The 13,552-nt window shown below is 33.8% G+C and overlaps 1 long non-coding RNA gene and 1 pseudogene across 3 annotated transcripts; both read right to left on the bottom strand.

The window, feature by feature from the left end:
• Window positions 1-2,686: 2,686 nt before the first annotated feature.
• LOC139872979 (uncharacterized) lies at window positions 2,687-4,419 on the bottom strand. 3 transcript variants are annotated; one of them, XR_011767225.1, is made up of 5 exons: window positions 3,934-4,419; window positions 3,782-3,858; window positions 3,423-3,607; window positions 3,119-3,346; window positions 2,687-2,989 (listed from the first exon to the last, which is right to left on the bottom strand). It is a non-coding gene; the product is annotated as an uncharacterized lncRNA (long non-coding RNA). The 3 variants fall into 3 exon arrangements; XR_011767224.1 differs by having other exon boundaries at window positions 3,782-4,415; XR_011767223.1 differs by having other exon boundaries at window positions 3,423-4,411.
• A 702-nt stretch (window positions 4,420-5,121) lies between these two features.
• On the bottom strand, window positions 5,122-13,474 carry LOC139871004 (uncharacterized; annotated as a pseudogene).
• Between the last annotated feature and the right edge of the window lie 78 nt (window positions 13,475-13,552).

The raw sequence follows: 13,552 nt of genomic DNA, 5'->3' as shown, positions 1-13,552 counted from the left end.
CACTTTGGCAAATCTAGAGTAAATGTTTTTGCGTTTAACCATGGGTATAACCTCCAGGAATTCCAACTCGTTAAGAGTAGGACCACTCGTCATACGTTTAAAGTTCTCTAAGTCTTTACACTGGACAATAACTCCAAATAATCCCCAAGTTGATATAGATTCAATCGCAATAAAGCGACTTTTTAGCCAACTGAACAATTTAAAAGCTGTAATTGGGGATTTGTCAATAAGAAGGGCAGATAAGTGTAACCTGTTGCAAATCTCTGTATTTTGGGGAAGAGATGTGGAATGAGTAGATGAATTTGAATTAGTGTGTAGATTTTGAAAGCTTGGTTCGAATTTAGGGAGAGCATTAACATTTAACTCCTTTTTTGCATAACCAATTGACATAAATCTTCCGTTAACTGAACTGCCGTTCAAAGATTGCAATGCGTTAGAAGCCTGAGCCGTAGACTGGAATTTGACAAAAGCGTATGAACGATTGCTTCTCCATGAGATTCCTTGAATGGTACTGTATCTTTGGAATAGGTTTTGGATTGTAATTTGGTCGGTAAATCTTGAAAGGTTACCTAAAAATAAAGAGGATTTGGGAGGAAACAACGTTGGATTACTCTGGTTGGGGTTGGATTTGGGGTTTGAATGGTGATTGATAGGTATGGAATTTGGAAAAGTGGGTTTGAAGGTATGAGAGAGAAAGGGATGCATTGTTTTTAGAGAGAGTATTTTTTAACTAATTTTTTAGTTCATAAATATATAGTAGTTGTAAGGGTAACTTTTTTATCCACTCTTCTTGTAATAAATGTTACTCTCTTCATCTTGAATTTACTTTTCCTTTTTCCTTTATTTAATTTAAACTTATTAATAAATTATCTAATTTGTTTCCATTCAACGATTTATTTTAAATTTAATCAAGTGAACTTATTATAATAACTAATACTGTAATTAATAAAATAAGTTATTTTTTTGGACAACAGTTAGTTGGAATCACTCGAGGGACTTAACCACTCACGCAATTATCTTTTACAGTTACCATACCTGCTCCCCAACTGCGTGCCAGGAGGAAACCCGCACCAATCTCATACGGAGCATGGAAGGTAAAACCTCCTCCCCTTTACCTCCCAACGCGATGTGAGAAAGGTACCATGAGTGATACTTCATGACAAGGATGAAATTGTTGGTTAATATGTAGCCAACGAGAGTCGAACTTCTGAACTCACTTAAAGGAGGCAGGAACCACCAACTGCTAGGATTCATAAGAAAGAGTGGATAGCTAGGAACACTAATGTACACAAAGGATTCGTAATAGAGAATTTTGTAAATGTATTTTTATGTGTATAAAAAGAATACTAATTGGGACTTTAAATTGGTAGAAATTATAAAGGAGTACTTCCCACGATTCCGATATTTACTGATTAAGTAAATAACTATCAAAAACGAAGTAATCCTTTAACTTTGTTTAAAGTCGCCCTTTTTTGAGAAAGGAGAATAGGAACGAAAAAAAAAACGAAAGACTAAATGCAGCGACTAAGCAAACCAAACTCAACCCACTTAGCCTCAAAACTTATGGTTTATACAAAAGGTATAATTGAAATTTCGATAGAAATTTATAGTTATTTTGTGTAATGGACAATTTTTGTGAAAAGAAAATAATACTTATGTGAATAGCTATTTTGAAATGAAAGAAGTAAAAGTTTTACAAGCCAGTTTTCAGTAAAAACATTTTAGTATAGAAAATCTTTGGTTACACTAGGAGAGGTAACAATCATCCAACTGAACGGAGAGGTAAAATTTACAATGAAAATGACTTTATACTTTAGTTCACATAAAATTGCTACAAAACGGAACTCAAGTGACAATACTAAGATGTAAGCAAGGTTGAAAAAGACGTGAGACGGAGCCGAAACGTTAGCGACCTCAAAACGTCGCAACGAAAAAAAGGGATCGAAACGGGGTCGAAACGGATGTTGACTAACGTTGACTTTATATATATATATATATATATATATATATATATATATAATTAGGAGGGAAGAGGGAAGTTACTGTGAGCCTTAGATCTGATCAAAACATTAAAAAGGGCGGAGGGGCACGATGGTCTTTTAGTAATTAGTTTAATCACAGTATACGGACACAAAAATACAGCGGGTGAATCCAGAAAGTAGGGTTTTCAATCCCAAAATCAAAATCGTCTAAAATTAGCTGCAAATTCACCAAATTCACTGGAATCTCAAACAAGTCTGGAGTCACCGCCGTCGATCGGTAACGGTCTTCACTTCGCAAGGGCAATCTAAAATCTCGTTTTCTTCATCTGGTATATATCAGACTATTGATTTTCAAAAAACAATTAATATGTGTTGATAAATCTGCATTGCGAGTTTTCGTATCTTTTGTGACTGAATTATCATTTTTTGTGATGAATTATCATTTTTTTGTGATGTATTAGGTTGAATTGTTTTGTAGTTTGATTGGATTTAGGTCGATTTTACTAACTTGACAAGATAACTCGGATAGAAATCGCTAAATTAGGTTGCTACAATTCATTTGTGAATAAGGACTGGACCACTCGCCAAAAGGTTCTTTCCCATAAAATTGTAAAAATGGCTTTGAAGCTCGATAGGCTAATCGACAGTTATCTAATGCCATAGTTGCAAGTCTGGTAGACCTATTTTTGTCTATTTTAACCTTTTTAACTCATGGTCATTGAAGCTTTAAAATGTATCAGGCAACATTCAAGCAAATGTCTAGAAGGGACCCATTTGGGCCATACATGAATATTATTGATGATATGATAAATCAAATGGTATGTTTGCTTCTTGTGTAACTGACATCATTTGGATTGAGCTATTCATACGAAAGGTTAACGCCAAGATCTTCAGTATAGTTATAGAAGAACCTGGATGAGTACTATTCCTAAGCATTCAACAGAGGATACTACAAGTTCAACCACCACTTATCTAGCGTTATAGAAGGATCTGGATGTGAACTATTCCTGAGCATTCAAATATGGAAGGATTCGTTAATATGACTACTAAATGTAACCATAGTAACAAAAGGAAATTAATAATCTGAAAAGATTCGGTACAAATGTGGTAATGGAAAACATGAAAGCTTAACATACACATCTTCTTGTGATTTGTCATGGAAAGACTTCTTAGATAGGTCCATGTATGTGATTGACACCATTTCCAATACTTGATTTTCGATAGTAGAGAGGAATTTGACTAGTCACCAACAAACCTTAAGGCATGTGAGACCATTTCTACATTAAGCAGCTTCAAGAATTGGCCTTAAACTAGTATTAACATCAACTGAGTACATCCGCCTTATCATGAGCTTATACATATACCTGAGAAAATTTGTAAATTCGTTACATTACTTGAATACAAACTTTGTTCACAAATTAAATAGGATGGTTGACTAACTTCATAAAGTGAGGAGTTACGATAGCAGCAGCAGTAGCACTCAACATCCGACCAACATGAGCAATCTGATCTATCAAAGTCAGCTTCACAATATTTGACTTCTTATTTTGACTTACAAAAGTCAGCACGATTTGACAGTTTTACCTGACGCGAACATTCCATCCTGATGTTTTATTCTTCCAAAGCTGATCATAACAATTCTATGTGTAATAAAGTGTGAACCGCAGAGGTGAAAAAAATTATAAATCTTTAAATGACGTGCAATGTTCTATGTGTAAAAATATTACAATTAGAATAACACAAGCCACATATTGAAATGGTGTTTGGATGTACACTTAGAGCGAAGATGTTGAAATTACCTTAGGATTTCGGAATAATCTCCAGCTTAAGTGCATCTTCTTGCACAAGTCTTTTAAGTGCATTCAAGTTCACCCACCTGGAAAAATAATTGTATGAGTGAGTATTCAATTCCTACATGAAACATATTCACATTTTTATGAGCATAACTCACAAGTTGTTGGTGTTGAAGATTTTGAACTTTTCATATAGATGTATCCTTGATGACACGCATATCAAACGAACATGTTAATATAGAGGTTAAGTGGCTTGGGCTTTTTATCAAACAGGTGGTGTGCAATTACACACATGTCACACAAAAAGCATAAAAACATATACTAGCATCATAATTTATGTCCAAGTACTTAATAATAAGAAATCTTAACGCTATAATTTAAGTTTTATATACTGATAATTGTTAAAGTTACTAACCACAGTGATATGAGAATAGTATTCATTAATGAAGAAGCTGAGATGTGAGGATGATAATGAAGATCAAATCCAAATAATCTAGAGCACATGAAACCTAACCGTGTGATTAATCTGAGATTGAAGTAATCTTTATTGAATAAATCATAATTGAAGAAATTTTATATAAAAACGGGATTGCACCTGATATTGAATGAATCTGAGAATGTCAGATTTTGAATCTCGTTTTTCAACCTGAGAATGTATTTTGAATTTGTATATATGATGAAAAACTGCAGCAATTTCTTCTTGATATATAAATCGATTTTAGACATGCGAAGAAACATTAAATCGGTATGAATAATCGATAAAAAAAAGAATGCGGAAGAATCAATTGAGCATGAAACTTTAAAAGTCGAAATTACCCTTGACACCTAAACTAATGAGGTGGGAAGGAGGTAACTGAACACGGGAAAGGAGATAAATCTGGACTGTTAGATAAAAAATGAAGGGTGAGATTATTAACTTCTCTCTTCCCCTAAAAATCACTTCCCTGTTATTATGACTCTATATATATATATATATATATATATTTTCGTATTTGGGGTTGACGCCGAGAAAGACTAAAGACGGGAGAGCACGCACAGACATCCTCGGGAAAGCACTAATGAACTACGCCATCCCTGTTTTGCACGCCTACGGAGAGAGACTCAAAAAGTACCGACGCTCAATCGAAAGAAAGAGAAATCCACTATATGCTTAACTCATTATATATATATATATATATATATATATAACTAAATATAAAGTTGACCTTTTTCCGGTCTTTGACCCTTTTTCCATTTTTTTCCGTTTTTTTCCGTCTTTGACCCTTTTTTTCCGTCTTTGAGCGTTTTTTACCGTTTTTAGCGTTGTTGACCGTCTTAGACTTTACCGTTGAGACCCTTTTTCCTCATTAATATCTTACTACATTTCATCCCTCCATTTTAGACTTTGCTGACCTATTTCCAGACTTATTCAAGCTACCCAAAATACCATTAATCAAGTCTTCTTTATCATCCTTGGATTTATCTTCCACAAACGAGTAACGTCTCAACGGCTTTTGCTTTAGATCATACTTTTTGTAATCATTCAAAACATCAAAACTCTCATCAGACCCATCTGACGATATCCTGCAGCTGTTGCTTTCCTCTTTATTGCTATACCATGAATCGAGTATCTGAAGTAACGAGCTTTCTTGTTGAGTTCGCTTGGGTTGACTTTGACTTTGTATTCTTGCTACAGAACTCTCTTCCTCTGAATCAGACAGGTCATTATCAGAAACGGGTTCAAAATCATCATCTTGTTTAGTTTTCGTTTCAGCAATGGGACCCAATTCTTCCCATCGAGTATCATCATCATTGTTTAAACTTGATCTTTTCAACCGATCCCTAGACAAAAAATACAATTCGACTCTAACTTGATCCCGTGCATTATCTGAAGAAGCGATGCGAGCTTCTGGTAACCAAGTTGTTGAACTTCCAAATTATAACCGTATTTTTCAAGGAATGATTTTTTAAAGTTGCTTATTTGAAAACCTTGCGGATATTGTTCGACAACCTCATTTGCAAGCTTCTGACAGTCACTTATTATTTGACTTCGGTTTTTGGGCGGGACGTTATTCTTCATGTGAAGCGAAGAAACTCCAGTTTTACCGTTTTGCCCTTGTGAATTGCTATCGGCATCTTTTGAAGATGAAGGTTTGTTGGAAGAACTGATTGTAGAAGGTGCAACGAGTCTGAAAGGATAAGTCTGGGATGGGGTTTCGGCTATCCATTTTTCTCTGTAGTTAGCAAGTTTACGAGGTGTGTTATATGGCTTTCGGTTAAAGATTGAAGTTGAGAAGGTCCGAATTGTAGCAACTTTTGCACCATCTCCTGCCTATAATTGGAACAAACATGCACACAAAATAATCAATTAGTGCCATGATTGTAATTAAAATTAAAATGAAGAATGATTTGAAATACATATTAATGCATACGCCAGTCAATCAGTTATGTCATATAGGAACACATTTGTACACATTTTGTAACTATTATTGTACACTAAATGAAAAAACTGGTACTCCAGTCAAAATACATCGCATACAAGTCTAAGGATATGTCGTATGTGATATGACTCGTGTGATAGCTATCATCTAGTGCACATTAACAAACTGCTACTGCTGAATATTTATGTACACGTTCGTTAAAAGTGTCCGCACGATTGCTTTGCAAGAACGTACCATAGTGGTTTTTGGAATAACCACTGTACTGGTTTATACAGAAAATACATACTTCATGGAAAATCAAGAATCAAAGCATTATGTTTAGTTATCAAAATATATAACACTTATTCAAAAGACAAGGTCACCTTAAAACATGTGGGTTTTTTTTTTTTTTTTTTTGAGAACATAGTCTACCTCAAGTCGAGGACTAGTCGACCCGGGACCATGTAGGGACTAATAAGCCAAGTTGGAGTAGTCGGATGATGACGAACTTTGACTGTATTCGACCTACTTTTACGAATTTTTACCAAATAAATCCGATTTTGAACTAATAATACGACTTTGACATACTAAATTGGACTTTTGCCAACTTTGACCTAATATATCGGTCGTCGGGAACCAATCGGACCATCTCAAAATCCTGACTAATCGAGGACTAGTAGGGAGGCTTTTACAACCATGGTCCGCCTATGGTATGAGACCACAAAAGCTAAAGCTGCACATTCACATGATGTTGTTTATATGCCTATGTAATATCCCAGGTTACTGATTAGAAAGATAGCCTATTTTGCCAACAACCTATCACCGAACGAGTATAGATAATATGGCAGTGGAGTTGATAATCAAATTAGAGCCACAAAAGCTGAGCAACTTACCTATTTTATCATTCTAATTAATTTAAATATACCTACATTTGTAAAGAGACCTACATACCTATTAGTAACAGTATTAAAGGTTAAAGCTGGTCTTTCATACATAATCTTTTATTAAAATTTAGAACCTCACAGGCGAAAATGAGTGTATTGAGTAATGGAAAATGATTTAAATCAATAGTAAGAAGCCTATTAGATAATAAACGCATGCTTCTTTGAATCTATACCGTCCTATTATATATATATATATATATATATATATATATATATATATATATATATATATAGTGGTAGGATCAAGAGGGAAGGAAGTAACCAATCGGGGGAAGCGGGGGGAAGCATAATTTTTTTTTTTTTTCGTTTTTTGAAAAAAACTTTGTTCACGAACATTAAAGATTGGATGAAAATAAGAACATTTAGAAAAGATACTTCGTGATGAATGTTATTATTTTGGCGGGAAAACGCTCGAAGAAGTAATATATAACAATTATCATGTTTTTCGAGCGTATGTTTAGGTTTTAGACATTAGGGTTTAGATATTAGGGTTTAGAAATTTAGGGTTTAGGGTTTAGATTTAGGGTTTAGATTTAGGATTTAGATTGAGTTTTTAACACGAACGGTTTAGAGTTTAGGGTTTGGTGTTTTGGGTTTATGGAATAAACCCAAAACACCAAACCCTAAACCCTAAACTCTAAATCGGGCTAAATTTTACTTCACAAAAAATGGAAGAAAAAAAACGTTAACATTCTTCACGAACAATATTATCTTGAATGTTATTTTTGTCGATCGTTTTCCCGCCAAAATAATAACATTCATCACAAAGTATCTAAACCCTATATACATATATATATATATATATATATATATATATATATATATATATATATATATATATATATATATATATATATATATATATATATATATATATATATATATATATATATATATGGGCAGGATCAATGGAGAAGTAACCAATCGGGGGAAGCGGGGGGAAGCAAAAAAAAAAAAAAAAATTAGTTTTTTGAAAAAACGAATGTTATTAATTAGAAAAGACACTTCGTGATGAATGTTATTAATTAGGCGGAAAAACGATAGACAAAAATAACATTCAAGATAATATTGTTCGTGAACAATGTGAACGTTTTTTTTCCATGTTTTGTGAAGTAAAATTTAGCCCGATTTAGAGTTTAGGGTTTGGTGTTTTGGGTTCATAAACCCAAAACACCAAACCCTAAACCCTAAACTCTAAACCGTTCGTGTTAAAAACTCAATCTAAATCTTAAATCTAAACCCTAAACCCTAAATTTCTAAACCCTAATATCTAAACCCTATAAACCCTAATATCTAAACCCTAAAATCTAAACCCTAATATCTAAAACCTCAACATACGCTCGAAAAACACGATAATTGTTATATATTACTTCTTTGAGCGTTTTCCCGCCAAAATAAAAACATTTATCACAAAGTGACTTTATTAAATGTTCATATTTTCATCCAATCTATAATGTTCGTAAACAAAGTTTTTTCAAAAAACGAAAAAAAAAAAAAAAAAAAAATTGCTTCCCCCGCTTCCCCCCAAATGGTTACTTCCCTCTTGATCCTACCACTATATATATATATATATATATATATATATATATATATATATATATATATATATATATATATATATATATATATATATATATATATATATATATATATATATATATAGGGGCAGGATCAATGGGGAAGTAACCAATCGGGGGGAAGCGGGGGGAAGCAAAAAATAAAAATAAAAAATTCGTTTTTTTTGAAAAAAAAAATTTCCGGCATCAAGATCACACGAAAATATGAACATTTAGAAGAGACACTTCGTGATGAATGTTATTATTTACGCGGGAAAACGATCGACAAAAATAACATTCAAGATAATATTGTTCGTGAAGAATATGAACGTTTTTTTTCATGTTTTGTGAAGTAAAATTTAGTCCGATTTAGAGTTTAGGGTTTAGGGTTTGGTGTTTTGGGTTTATTCCATAAACCCAAAACACCAAACCCTAAACCCTAAACCCTAAACCCCAAACTCTAAACCGTTCGTGTTAAAAACTTAATCTAAATCCTAAATCTAAACCCTAAACCCTAAATTTCTAAACCCTAATATCTAAACCCTATAAACCCTAATATCTAAACCCTAATATCTAAACCCCAATAGCTAAAACCTCAAAATACGCTCGAAAAACACGATAATTGTTATATATTACTTCTTCGAGCGTTTTCCCGCCAAAATAAAAACATTTATCACAAAGTGTCTCTACTAAATGTTCATATTTTCATCTCATCTATAATGTTCGTGAAAAGTTTTTTCAAAAAACGAAAAAAAAAAAAAGGTTTTTGCTTCCCCCCGCTTCCCCCCGAATGGTTACTTCCCTCTTGATCCTACCACTATATATATATATATATATATATATATATATATATATATATATATATATATATATATATATATATATATATATATATATATATAGGGTAAGGATCCAGCGCTAAGTGGGTGTTGGTGGGATAAGGGGATAAGTGATTTTGTGATTTTTATATCTCGAGTTCTACAGCTCCGATTTAAAAAAAAAAATTGCTGGTATCTATTTTCAGTGTGCAGATTCAGGAAAAAAAAAAAAAAAATTTTCAACTGGAGCGTTAAGATGCATTTGATGCATGTTAACCGCAGTTTTGATGTTGTTTGATGCATGTTAACTGCCTTTCATGCCGCAGATGCATCTTAACAAAAAAACAAAGAAAAAATGACTTTTGATTAAAAAAAAAACAGTGTTTATGGTTTAGTAATTAGGGTTTAGAAATTAGGGTTTAGAAATTAAGGTTTTAGAACGAGTTTTAAACGAACGGTTTAGAGTTTAAGGTTTAGGGGTTAGGGGTTAGGGTTGAGGGTTTTCGGGTTTACTCCGTAAACCCTCAACCCTAACCCCTAACCCCTAAACCCTAAACTCTAAATCGGGCTAAATCCTTAAAAAACTCAAAAAAACCACAAAAAAACGTTAACATGCATCAGGTGCATTTTAAGCTCCTGTTGAAAAAAAAAAAGAACAAAAAAAAAAAAAATTCTGAATCTACACAATGTCAGTAGATCACGGAAATTTTTTTTTTTTTTAAATTGGAGCTCTAATAAAAAAGATATAAATATATCATTTTACTTATCCCCTTATCCCAAAAAAGTCACTTATCCCTTGATCTCCCTCCTATATATATATATATATATATATATATATATATATATAGGGGCAGGATCAATGGGGAAGTAACCAATCGGGGGGAAGCAAAATTTTTTTTTTTTTTCGTTTTTTTTGGAATTTTTTTTTCCGGCATCAAGAACACACGAAAAATATGAACATTTAGAAGAGACACTTCGTGATGAATGTTATTATTTAGGCGGGAAAACAATCGACAAAAATAACATTCAAGATAATATTGTTCGCGAAGAATATGAACGTTTTTTTTTTTTCATGTTTTGTGAAGTAAAATTTAGCCCGATTTAGAGTTTGGGGTTTAGGGTTTAGGGTTTAGGGTTTGGTGTTTTGGGTTTATCCAAAACACCAAACCCTAAACCCTAAACCCTAAACTCTAAACCGTTCGTGTTAAAAACTCAATCTAAATCCTAAATCTAAACCCTAAACCCTAAATTTCTAAACCCTAATATCTAAACCCTATAAACCCTAATATCTAAACCCTAATATCTAAACCCCAATAGCTAAAACCTCAACATACGCTCGAAAAGCACGATAATTGTTATATATTACTTCTTCGAGCGTTTTCCGCCAAAATAAAAACATTTATCACAAAGTGTCTCTACTAAATGTTCATATTTTCATCTCATCTATAATGTTCGGGAACAAAGTTTTTTCACAAATCGAAAAAAAAAAAAAGTTTTTACTTCCCCCCGCTTCCCCCCGCTTCCCCCCGATTGGTTACTTCCCTCTTGATCCTACCACTATATATATATATTATATATATATATATATATATATATATATATATATATATATATATATATATATATATATATATATATATATATATATATTACAATACTATAATAGCAAATAGTGAAACAGCTATAGAAAGATAGACAAGCATGCACCTGGTCTTGGACTGCGAAACTGAGTCTGAACCTTTGGAGGTTCCTAAAAAAGCCAACAAGTCATTCCAAAAAGACTCCGTAAATAGCTCTTGCTCCTCTGAATAACTTGATATCTCTTTACTATTTTTACTGAATTCTGCATTCGAATCACCATCGTTCTCATCACTTGCCCAAAATTTACACCATCTCACTATCTTGTCAAACATACCACGAGGCTTGCTAACTTTATCAATATTTTCTGCCGTTTTCGAACCAACTTTTGCATCTTCAACTTCTGCATTACTTGATATAGAAGAAGATGGGGACACCTTATCCACTTCAGACACTTAAAGTTTCCATCTTTTACCGTGTCAGTCCTTTTTCCCGAAGTAGAAAGGTCATCATCAGTATGACATATCTTTTCTTGATCACCTTCATTACCCCTAAACCATTTCCTCCACATAGACTTGAATATTCCCGCTTCAGTCACAGGTTCATTAATCTTTACGGGGAACAGTTGACCAAGGTTGACTTCACTTTCATTCACCTTCTCAAAAGTTTGTGACTGCCCCTGAACATTCAGGGGTTCTTCATGTTTTACTCCAATTTTGTCCGACTCTGTAGAAAGTTTTGCTTCATTTAATCTGGTCACAGAAACATTGTGGGGTCCATCTTCCTTATAAGCAACAATCGGATCCGAATCTTCTGTAAAAACTTTTGCTTCTTTTAATTTGGATGATGGTGACAATATTTCCTCCTTAGGGTTCAAAGAAGCATTTTGGGATCCATCTTCCTTTAGAGCAACAACCGAATCTGCGTCTTCTGTATCATTTGTACTTTCTGTAGTCAGACTAGGACCAGATGCCGTATTGGAAATCGGCAAACACGTTTCGGGAATTTTCGATCAAACTCCACGTATTATATGTTGACCATCTCTTTGAGGCTGAACCTTTAACAAATTTGGCATGGCCATAAAAATGAAGAAAACTTCTTATGACCATAAAAGTTCTTATCAATGGTAACATTACTCTTCCCCAACTCAGCTCGAAGCTCTGTAATTGACATGCCTTTAGGATAAGATTTCAATATATTTCTTATCACATCTACAACTGTCTTCGGTATTGGACGAGCGCTAGACTCCAAATTTGTACCCGAAACCTCCTCTGGTTGCACACAAGAAGTTCGGTTAGAAACATGATTACAAACCGTATAAGGGTCTTCAAGCGGGACCCGATAATGGCCATACCAAGAAGCATAAGGTCCATCTAATGAAGTCCACTGCCACATAATACTTGCAGCACTACAGAGAACTGCAGGGGCATTTTCGGTACTTGCGAGTAATATGTTGTAATTGTTCATTCGTAACCTGTGTAAAGTGCTGGCGAAATCTCGGTCTCCGGAAATTAGAAAAAGATGTGCAGGTGGTGGGTTTTGAGAGACCCAATACATAAGGTCCACCAAAAGAGACCTGTCAGCACTGTTCTTCCCCCCTATACAAAACAAACAAAACATCATAATTACTCACTGTAAACATCTCAAATAAGATTAGAGCAAAATTCTTTAAATGAATCATGTAAACAAAATCAAACAGCAATCATTACTTTCAGTAACCAGTTGATCACTCAGGTGGAATCTAAAGTCATGATCTAATAGAGTTAAAAAATCACTATAATTAGCAATCATAGAACATCATCAAGTAAACCCTAGAAACTAATGTATAAGGAATGTCATGAGCTTAATTTCTAACAACAGAATACGAAAACATATACTCCGTATATACATACAAATTTGATATACAACGAAATAAGGAGAACACGAACCAGGAATGTGAGTAAGATTAATTCCTGTAGCAGATAAAGCCTCTTGATTTGCCCTAGATAATTGAAAAACATCACCAAACGCAGTGATCTGAACAGGTCCTTTAATACCAACATTTCTAACAGCAGTAGTTATTAATTGAGTCACTTTAAACGCATTAACAGTACACGGCACTTGACAATTTTCCAAGTCCCACCATACTGAAACCCTAACGTTTCTGTAATCATCTGAAATTGCGTCTAGAAGATGAATGATATGATGTGGAGTCAAGTGAGGAGGTTGAGAAATGTGAGACTACGGTGCGGCGGATGAGATGGCGGGAAGATGAGTAAAGGAAGACGGTGATTGATGACGTAAGTGGTTTCATGACGGAGTACGGTGGATGGAGGCGGTTAACGGCGTGCGTTTCAGTTTGTAGCCATTTTTTGATTGAGAAATGATATAGCCACTAAAAATATACCAAAAAACTCCCACACATGGCATGCTGAAGTGGAAATACACGTAGGCTTAATTGTAACTGCTACCATTTATTTTTGTTCCCATTTATTTCTGGTTT

Source organism: Rutidosis leptorrhynchoides, chromosome 10, assembly GCF_046630445.1.
Source record: "Rutidosis leptorrhynchoides isolate AG116_Rl617_1_P2 chromosome 10, CSIRO_AGI_Rlap_v1, whole genome shotgun sequence".
NCBI lineage: Eukaryota > Viridiplantae > Streptophyta > Magnoliopsida > Asterales > Asteraceae > Rutidosis > Rutidosis leptorrhynchoides.
The sequence above is the reverse complement of the archived record's forward strand: the minus strand, read 5'-3'. Positions and strand labels throughout refer to the sequence as shown.